This window comes from Sinohyriopsis cumingii, chromosome 9 (assembly GCF_028554795.1).
Source record: "Sinohyriopsis cumingii isolate HCF-2022 chromosome 9, ASM2855479v2, whole genome shotgun sequence".
Taxonomy (NCBI): Eukaryota; Metazoa; Mollusca; class Bivalvia; order Unionida; family Unionidae; genus Sinohyriopsis; species Sinohyriopsis cumingii.
The window spans coordinates 85,767,511-85,777,172 of record NC_142969.1 but is presented as its reverse complement, the minus strand read 5'-3'; the positions used below and the strand labels follow the sequence as shown (position 1 = coordinate 85,777,172).

General features: G+C 34.2%; 1 protein-coding gene across 3 annotated transcripts in view; it reads left to right on the top strand.

The window, feature by feature from the left end:
- The first annotated feature begins 5,550 nt into the window (after positions 1-5,550).
- LOC149792163 (deoxynucleoside triphosphate triphosphohydrolase SAMHD1-like) overlaps positions 5,551-9,662 on the top strand; it is an 81,609-nt gene continuing 77,497 nt past the window's right edge. The window contains exon 1 of one of the 3 annotated variants that reach the window (XM_089970669.1): positions 5,551-5,725. The gene's annotated coding sequence lies outside the window, so the exon portion shown is untranslated. The remainder of the gene's footprint in view (positions 5,726-9,662) is intronic. The other 2 variants (XM_089970668.1, XM_089970667.1) reach the window with 2 other exon arrangements.

Genomic DNA, 9,662 nt, shown 5'->3' with positions numbered 1-9,662 from the left:
ATTAACAAAATGATGTTTTTATGTGTTTTTGTTTGTTCCCTTCCCTTAACAAAGAACGTATCCCTTAATAAAAAGTGTCGAATGTGTTTGTGTGCGTTCGCGTACGTGTATATGTGTTTGTGTTTATGTGTGTGTGCTTGCTTTCTTCCCTTAAGAGAAAAACTTATCCCTTAACAAATGTCGCTGCTCAATGTGTTTTGTGCAAATGTGGAGTAGTGTGACTATAACCACTAACTATTTTACTTAGGTGACATCACCCCACATGTTCCATTCATATTGTCCCTGTACAGACCCAATAGGTTTGTTTTGTTGTGGCTATACAGGCCGAATAAATCCTCTCCGCGGATCTTCTCAATGTGTTGTGTAATGGTGATTCACTTTGTCTGAGAATCGCCGTTCGGCGGGGCGGGACATATAACTGTATAAAACGCCTGGAGGAGTGGGACTTATAACTGACGCTAAACAATCCCTAGACAGGCTAAATATTTTTGTCGCTAGACAATCCAATGTTTCCCTTTGCTAAATTTCACATGTTGCCAAAGTGCCAAGACCGTTTTTAACATAGAAGTCCCATTGTCGCTAGGTTGCCCCAATCTATTGTCCCTACCTTCAATTCCACATTAACTCCATGTTCAATTTCCCATGTTAAATTCTCATTGTCGCTAAAATGGATATACCCCTTTTTAATATTAAGGTCCCTTTGTCAATAAAGTGTCCCAATCGCTTGTCGCTAAATTCAACTACAATTCACTCCATGTTAAATTTTCCCATTGTCGCCAAAGTGGATATACCTATTTTTAACATTAAGCCGCCTTTTTTGCTAAAGTGTCCCACTTCAATATTCACAATAAACAATGTAGCATTTTGATGCCAGTATAGAATGGGACTGTAGTATCTCCTTTAGTCGCTAGAAAACTTTTTGAGCTTCAGTTATGTTTGCTTCATTCTATAAAATCGTTCTCCATTAAATATTAAGCATATAATTATTGCTTCTTGAGAGGGTATTGCTATGTAGTTGCTGTTTCAAATGAATCAATCTTCAACCTCAACGTTATGACATATTGTATGTGTTCGTGTTTTAAAATAATTAAACATGTGCTTATATTCACTACATAGCAAATTGAGTTCATTTGTGTCCTATAGCTGATGACGGGCAGCGCTTTGGTCCAGATTAGTTCGTATTCATGAATTCTGAAGAGTAGTTAACATCATCGTTGTTTTGTGATCAGTGCAAATTAATTGATTAAATAACTTATCTATATCAACATCCTCATTTGAAATAGTTGTATCACAAAACTGTTTCTGTTTCAGCCGCACAGATGTTTTAATGTTGTAATTTGTCATTTACGTTCCTGTCAATTGCTCAAGAATCATAAGTTTTGCCAGAAGACAACTTTCATCAATGGGAAGAAAATCTAGAAATTTATCACAAGGATGAAAATTATTGTCCTGTGTATTTCTATCATCCCTTCAGTTCAGTCTTGACTAAGTCTAGAGAAGATTGGCTTTTGGCATTTTGCAAGCCTTTGACAACCAATAGTTGCAATCACTGATATAGTCAAGAAAACTAAACTTTAAATCATTATTTTGAAAGAAAATTCACTTTTAGTAACTTCATTGGTCCACGGATAGTATGTCCAAAAAACCAGTGCAAGATGACCGAAAATCAATGATTCTTGTACTGCTTCCACAAAAGCAAAGACAGCAAAGGGACGCCTTCATCCTAATTATGCCTTATTTTTCAAGCAAATATGACCGATTCATGTTCTGCAAGGTATGGTGAAATCTTTAAAAAGATATTTGACTGTTGGGTTGACAGGAAGAAGAGATAAACTGTTGAATGTCTAATTCAAAAAATTGTTTTAGTAAATCCAGGCATTCAATTTGATCCTTGATAAGATTTGATTGATTTGGTGAGACCCAATGGAAGTGCCACTGTAAATCGCATGGACCGATACGTCATGGTCGAACAATATTTATTGCCTCACTATTAGGAGACAAACACAGTCTACTATTACTCTGCTAAATGGTTTGTCAAGTTCAAAAGGTGGTTGTCAGTGAGACTTTGTATCATCTGATTATGTTTTCCTTCAATTTGATAAGTGTGACAATATCTGCAGCTTTTAGAAACCTAAATCATGATTTTCGGACACTAACAAATTCTAGATGGTTTGATCATTCCCATTTGCTTATAGATGTCCAATAATTTTATTTTTATGGGATAGTTTAAGAAATATCTATCGATATATCCTCGGAATGACAACTTCATAGGTCAATGATCACACTTCACCAGTTCGTACCTAATATGGTCTCCCTTTTCTCATAGTTAACATTAACTGCGACCTACGAAAGTGCTATTTGTGTAGCATCAGTTTCACTAATAGTACTCTGGAGTGAGCAAGAAATCTCACTATATTGCTCATGTTCTATACGAATGGACCATGCGTATCCAAAATAGAAACTGACTTGTGTTTGTTTAATACAGCACTTGTTTTACTTTAACTACAAGGTTATTACCTTCACCTCGTTGGCAAAACAACATTATGATAGCTCCGTCTTTATGATTTTGCTTTTTTTGCAACCTGCAGAAATCATAAATTACGTGCCCTTTCTTTGTACAACAAAGATATTTAGGATGATATTTGTATTGCTTACATTTCAACCTCTAGTAATTAGAAACAAGGTTAACTTTCGCTTTACGATAAGCTCACTTAGAAAGAGATAAGTTAGTTTAATATTCCTGTAAGAAGTTTTATTTCTAGACGTTGTTGCATGAATGAAATTTGGAACTACTCATCTAATAACTAAAAAATAGTCTCCAGTCTTACTGACAAATGAAACTTTGTGAATCAATCTAGCAACATTATCCACTTCTTTATCGTCAAGTTACATCTCAGCATCGCATTGGCTGCGCATTGTGAATGCTTGAATTAATATGCACTGTCTTAATTTATCGTACTCTTCATGAATCGTTTTGGCTGAACACCACAAGTCAAATTGCTATTGTCTTTCCCTTGCAAATTCGACAATGGGTTGGTGCATTCAGTATCGAGAGTGACGTGTAGACTTCAAGAGTTTTGCCAGTAATTCAAATGTATGAGCGTTAATTGCTCCCTTTGCCGTTACAAATTTTCATCCATTTTCTCAAAGTAAAAAAGTACTTTTGAACTTTATTTATGAAAACCTAGTAATTCTGGTAACATCCAAATATTTACTTGTGTAAACGGTTCGTGGTTATCCGTCTGCTATTTCTATATCTGTTATGTTTGTAATTGTGTTTCCCTTGCTTATATTTGCATCTAAATGTGTATTTCCCATCTCCAGTGTATGTCTCTCAATGCATATCTTCATCAGTTTCTGTCCATAAATCTGCATTTCTTCTTCTATCCCTTTATGTGCCTCTCCATTTATTCTCTCTGCAGTAGCATGTCTTTCTCTTTTCTATCTCTGTCTCTCCATTTTCATGTTCATCATTCCTTCTTACGTTTAGGTTTTCTTTTTTACACTTCCATCTTTTTAAACAACAATTCCATTAATTTCTTATCAAAGACGAGACTTACCAACCCAGCCAATAGCACATTTTTTTTTTCTCCACATTTTCCTTTCCCATCAAATACATAATTAAAATGTTCCTGATCTTCTTGCTCTGCTTATGTTGTTGTCGCTTTAGAAATATTGTATTTGACACTGCCAAGAAACTCGTCCTCTTTCATAGACACCGCGGCCATCCTGGGCAGGGTTTCATTTTGAAACAAAGTTCTTCACATTAGGTGAAAAAATAGAATGCTTGCTAAATATATATGAAATAAGTTTTATTAAAAACTTTACCTCAGCAATGCAAATTCTAAAGTCAGTTTAAATTGTAAAGGCAATTCATAATATCAATGAAATGTTTAAAGAAATCCAGGTCCCGTTTCTTCCCCCTATTTTTGTGTTGACTCTCTAAGTGTTACAGTATATTTTATAGAAAAAATGAAACCAAGTATTTTAATAAAATCAACATGTTTCTTTACTGGCATATCAAATGTGTAAATTAAAATGTGTACATTCAAAAAGTATTTATAGCATTATGAATTAAAACAGAATTCTACATCTAGTGGTTTGTGTGCCCATCGAGAGAATTATAGAGAAAGATGAACAGCGATAATGTTGATTCACGAACCATCCATTGATACCCAATCACGAACCAAAAGCTCACGTGCTTTGAACGTACCACACTGCGAGTATAGTCAGGCTGTCTAGAGAGAGAATAGATTCACTGCAGTGCTATACGCTGAACAAATATCGACCGAACATGTAGTTCTGATTGTATGTCAGTTGACCTCGAATTCAGGCCATTCACCTTTCAGTCGAATTATACTGTCATATCTGACTCACGAAGTATAAGAAAAAGCGGGAATACTTAGTTGACACATACGAAATGTAATTATGGAATATCTCTGACATTATTACTTTTCCCACCACATTTGTCTTTACTAAACCTTCGACAATAAATATTTTGGAGAATAATATCTTAGACAGAGCTAATAGTTTTGACACAATTGTGCATTTAAATTGGGTAAAATACATATTGTTGTACGGCACTATTCTGCTCTTACCTTCCATACTTCTATAACGATCGTCAACAGTTTAAGTTTGCAAGAAATTAGTTGAAACGCTCACACATAATACAGAATAACTCAGATCAACCCTAATTATTATTTTTTATCCACAGTTTGTATTGTTTCTACCTGTGATGTTTTCGATTCAGTGTTATTCAAGCATATATTTAAATTCATTGAACCAAAAAGTTTGTGCTGCCTCACTAACAAAACTTCAAGGGTTGAGTCGAATATACCGTTATTTTGTTTTGTTTTGTATCAGTTTATATTTATCTCAGTACTAGCTTTACCTGTATTTCTTAGAATAAATCATATACCGATTATATCAATAAAAGCGAGCCCTATTACCAACCGTTTCATTCCTTTCTTTTCCAGTGTGATATCGATTCAACGGATTTCCACTACATAACTCTCACACTTTCAGTTCTGTGTACCTTTCACGTACGTTATTTCATGGCGCAAACTCTTGTCATTTTCTTATCACATATAGTTACATTTGGATCAACTCGTTCACTATACCTATATTTCATCCTGATATGGAAATTTAAATTGTTCCATCATGCAATTACCCCAATAAATATTGTGTTAAGTCACTATAAATATTCCTATATGTTCTTAAGTATTATATATATTCTAGCGAGAGCATATATCGCTTGAAACGTTGAACTAGTTTCCTCACATGTGCCTTTAAAATTGTTTTCCTATTAAATCGATATAAAACAAGAAGGAAGCCACACTTAACAACGTGCATATACAATACCAATAACACAGGCTTCATGTGTCCAGGTTATCAAATTTCTTAGAAGGCAGTAATTATTCTTGCCGTTCCCATATTTGCAATGATCTTGCCTTTTGTCAGTTGAAACAAAAAGACCTTATAATCTACCTAACAGTACTACCTTTTTGTTTTATGTTTAATGGTAGACGCGTATTAACTCGCTTGCACGGAAAACTGCAAGTACTAACCTATATATTGACAGGTGTAGCATAATACGGAGACATGTATATATATAATAAGTGCACTAACTGACGTATGCTGTACACCCTTTCATAAGATTTAAAATGGAGGTTATAGTTCTGTATGGTGACTTTGAACATGAGGCGATATGCTGAAGTTATATAGGGTAAGTTAGAAACTGTGACAGCAAATAGAATTAGGCATTTCTAGTAATCCTATCTTCTAAATCTCCATCTCTTAAAAACAGTAGATAATCATATCTGAATACATTTTAAATCATATGCATAATTAACTGAATGATTTAACATGGTTTAGCTGAACACACTTTAGGAATACAGTACGATACAAAGTATAACGTTATCCCTTAATTACTTTAATGGGCAAACGTTCATCCGACAAAATATGTTTTCAGAAGTGTATTACATGTGTAACTAATTTGTTAATAATGAATGTTACTGGATATGCTTTGATAGCTTAAGAAGTAAATATTATGTTAACAATAATGTCCCTAGAATTTGGAACGAATGCTTGATATATAAATCAATTATTTTATATAAAAGTTAAGTCTAAACAAACCATTTATTAGCATTATGTTGTTGTTGTTGTTGTTGTTGTGGGGTTTAACGCCATTTTTCAGCACTTGATTGGCTATACATGGCGGCCAGTATTAATGGTGGAGGAAGAACCTGGGAAAACCCAGGAAAGAACCACCGACCCACGAGAAGCTACTGGCAAGCTTTCTCACATACCCACACTGGCTGAATCTTAGACTCGAACCGCCGCAGACAGAGGTGAGATGGCAGTGATCCGTAACGAAGAGCGCTTTAGACCACTCGGCCACTCGGGGCCCCCATTAGCATTATGTATATCAATACTATTATTATATTATGTATAGCATACATATAAATTTTAAGATGGAAAATAAATTATAGTATGGTTACTTTGAGGATAAATATTTGAAGCAACGTTTCTTGCTATCAATAAATAAATTAGGGGCTATATTTTTTTTCTGTTCAAAAGAGTGGGGCTTGTTCAATTTTATTATAGAAAACATGGTCTTATATACACTACAAATGGGAAAAGCGTGACAATAAACGGTTATACTACAAACAGTAGAGTAACATAGTGAATGAAAATAACGATTATAATTTCCTTTTCTATTTGTAAATTCTCTACTCATGCCTTTAAATGATTATACAAATTTTCACGACTATTCGTTTTCGAAACAAGCATATGGTTTCTAACGTTAAACCATACTTGGTAAGGATAGCTACTGATTTTTCTGGGTGTCGATGACAACATATACATTGTTATTTTTGTGTAGAAACAGCACAATATATTTGCAGATCTATAAAGGAAATTTACAAAGACTTTATTAACCATTTTGCGGACAGAAAAAATGTACTGCTCCAAATGTGGTCAAACCTGACTCAAGTTAATATGGACGTTACTTTCAGTATACGTGTATTGTCATGGGAATTACCACATACATACTTCTATACAAGAGAATATATATATATATATATATATATATATATATATATATATATATATATGACATTTATATGCTACAGTCCAAATGATTAAGTGGAACCGATCAAAGTCAGTGCTTCTTATATATATAAAGAATACAAATCATCTGGCAAATAACAATCCAGCAAGGGATCACGTGTATCAGGGATATATATATATATATATATATAGAGAGAGAGAGAGAGAGAGAGAGAGAGAGAGACGGAGAGATGGAGAATAAGAGAGAGAGAGAGACGGAGAGATGGAGAATAAGAGAGAGGTGGGCAGATAAATACTTATTTCGGCAGTTAGTATCGAATGACAGAAAAGTGGTCTTCAATTATATCATCAATTAAAACCTTTCGAAAGCTTATCTGTAATACGGTTTCATGGTCAAATCAAACATTTTCCGGTGAAAATAAAAAGGCCTATGAAAATTGTGTGTGTGCTTCTTAAGTATACCATACCAGTATTAGTTGTATATTAGATTTTAGGGTATTAAAATAAAAGGTCTGATTATTTATATCCATTTACAACATCAATATACGTATTTTAGTATTGAATTATATATTTTTAATTGCACGTGTCATCTTTTCTTCTTTGAATCAATACAATATTGTTTTTTCTGTACTGAGTGTATGTTTCCAGTTATAATGATATCGACTAAACATATCAAGATCATATTGCATTATTAGATGACAAAACATCGCATTTGTAATAGTTTTAAATTAGTATGTTTATATAGTATATCATAACTTTTACAGCTGTTTGCAAATAACAAATGTTATAGGACATTTGGGAATGGGAGGAAAAATAAAGACTTCATTTTCAATCTTTACACGATACATTATGACCAACGGATGTATATTTACATAGACATTGCTTGTAACCAAATTATTCAGAGATACTAACACGGATTGAGGTGATCATTATTAAACGCATAATCCATTCTAATACAAGGAGACAGATTCCGTACATGAGTTATATATATATATATATATATATATATATATATATATATATATATATATATATATATATATATATTAGTTCACAGGTTGAATAGAACTATACAAATATCACATTATTTCACTTCAGTTACTTCCAATGATCTAACTGATGATACATCTGATAAAGTATATTAACAATATTTGGGGTAATATTGGACCGGGTGTGTATCATGCAGTGAAAGCTTAGCTGTTTCTCTTAAGCTCACTGTAATATGATTATGTTAATTGGAGCACGACATGAATTTCCCATGCAATGTTTGGGTCTGGTTCTCATTAATGCCAGTCAATAATAATATATATTGATAGATTATTCTCCGAATGTTTTATATTGTGAAGCTTCCATTCTCTATGTTGATCTTGCTGTATAAAACAGGTTCCCGCTTTGGTAGGTAATGTCCATATATGCTAATCAGTAATTTTGACCGATGACATTTAAACTGTCAGTATGCGGCAAGTAAAGTGAAATATTTTCCTGATAAAGTGTATGTCTGACCTGTAAGGATTCGGTATGCACTAATGTCCTAGCTGTATTCATGTAAAGTCCAGTGTACAGCAACAATCTAATTTATGTATGTAATCGACAGTTGACACTGAGAAAATTTCTTTTTACTTTTACCTTTTAAGTCCGCGCTGTTTCTTATGTGTGCTAGTAACTGTCTGTGAGTTTCCGTTTCCGCCAGCACAGTCTCAAACTCGGCTGCACTAAATTGTTATCCTCAATTGCTACCGAGTACAATTTACTGCTTTTATTGCGACTGCTTTGTGCATGCATTTCACAATAGGCACGTACTCGGGAATGTAGACGGATCGAAGTTAATTTTATCACACTTCGAAAGAGACCTGTTACTATAGATACAGCTCTAACAAAAATTCCGATTCGTGCATCTACAATGTTTGAAAGTTTCGCGAATCCAGTCATACATAACTGACAGTCATTGCTATATCAAGCTCGTAGATAGCTCGTGGATAGCATATACGACCGAACACGCGCGTCCGTGTCTCATGATTAGCGCGATTCTCATTTGGCAGTTGTTATTTGGGTTTTTTCACATCGTAAGACTGAGGGTATGTCATAGATCTTAATAGTATATTAATAATATAATCATGCATTGTAACTGCACATCAGGCTGACCTCCTCCGGTCTCATTATCACGTTCCGCCGTACTTCTGTCAAATTCGTCTTTTCTACTGACACAACTGCCATGCACTTATAAAATACATCTGCTTCCGAAATACTTAAATCTCTGAATATTGTCTTTTCTGGTGGTTTTGCAACCCTCTCATACAAAAGCAAGCCGATTAGGCTACCAACCTTTACATCTAACGATTCTATATGCCAAATACTGATTGGCCGAACAACTGCGTCTTTGTTGTTAATATTAAACGGTAAAAGTACCTCGGGTGGATACATCGGTTAATTCCAAATTACCAATGTAAAACAATCTCGGAGTGTTTTCGCAACTGTTTGTAAAATCAATGCTTATAGCGTTTTCGTGTGCACTTGCAATGATTCCAAGCTGACCTGTAATCTGTAGTTGGTATTGGTACATCAGGATGATTCCAAATGGCAATTTCTACTAG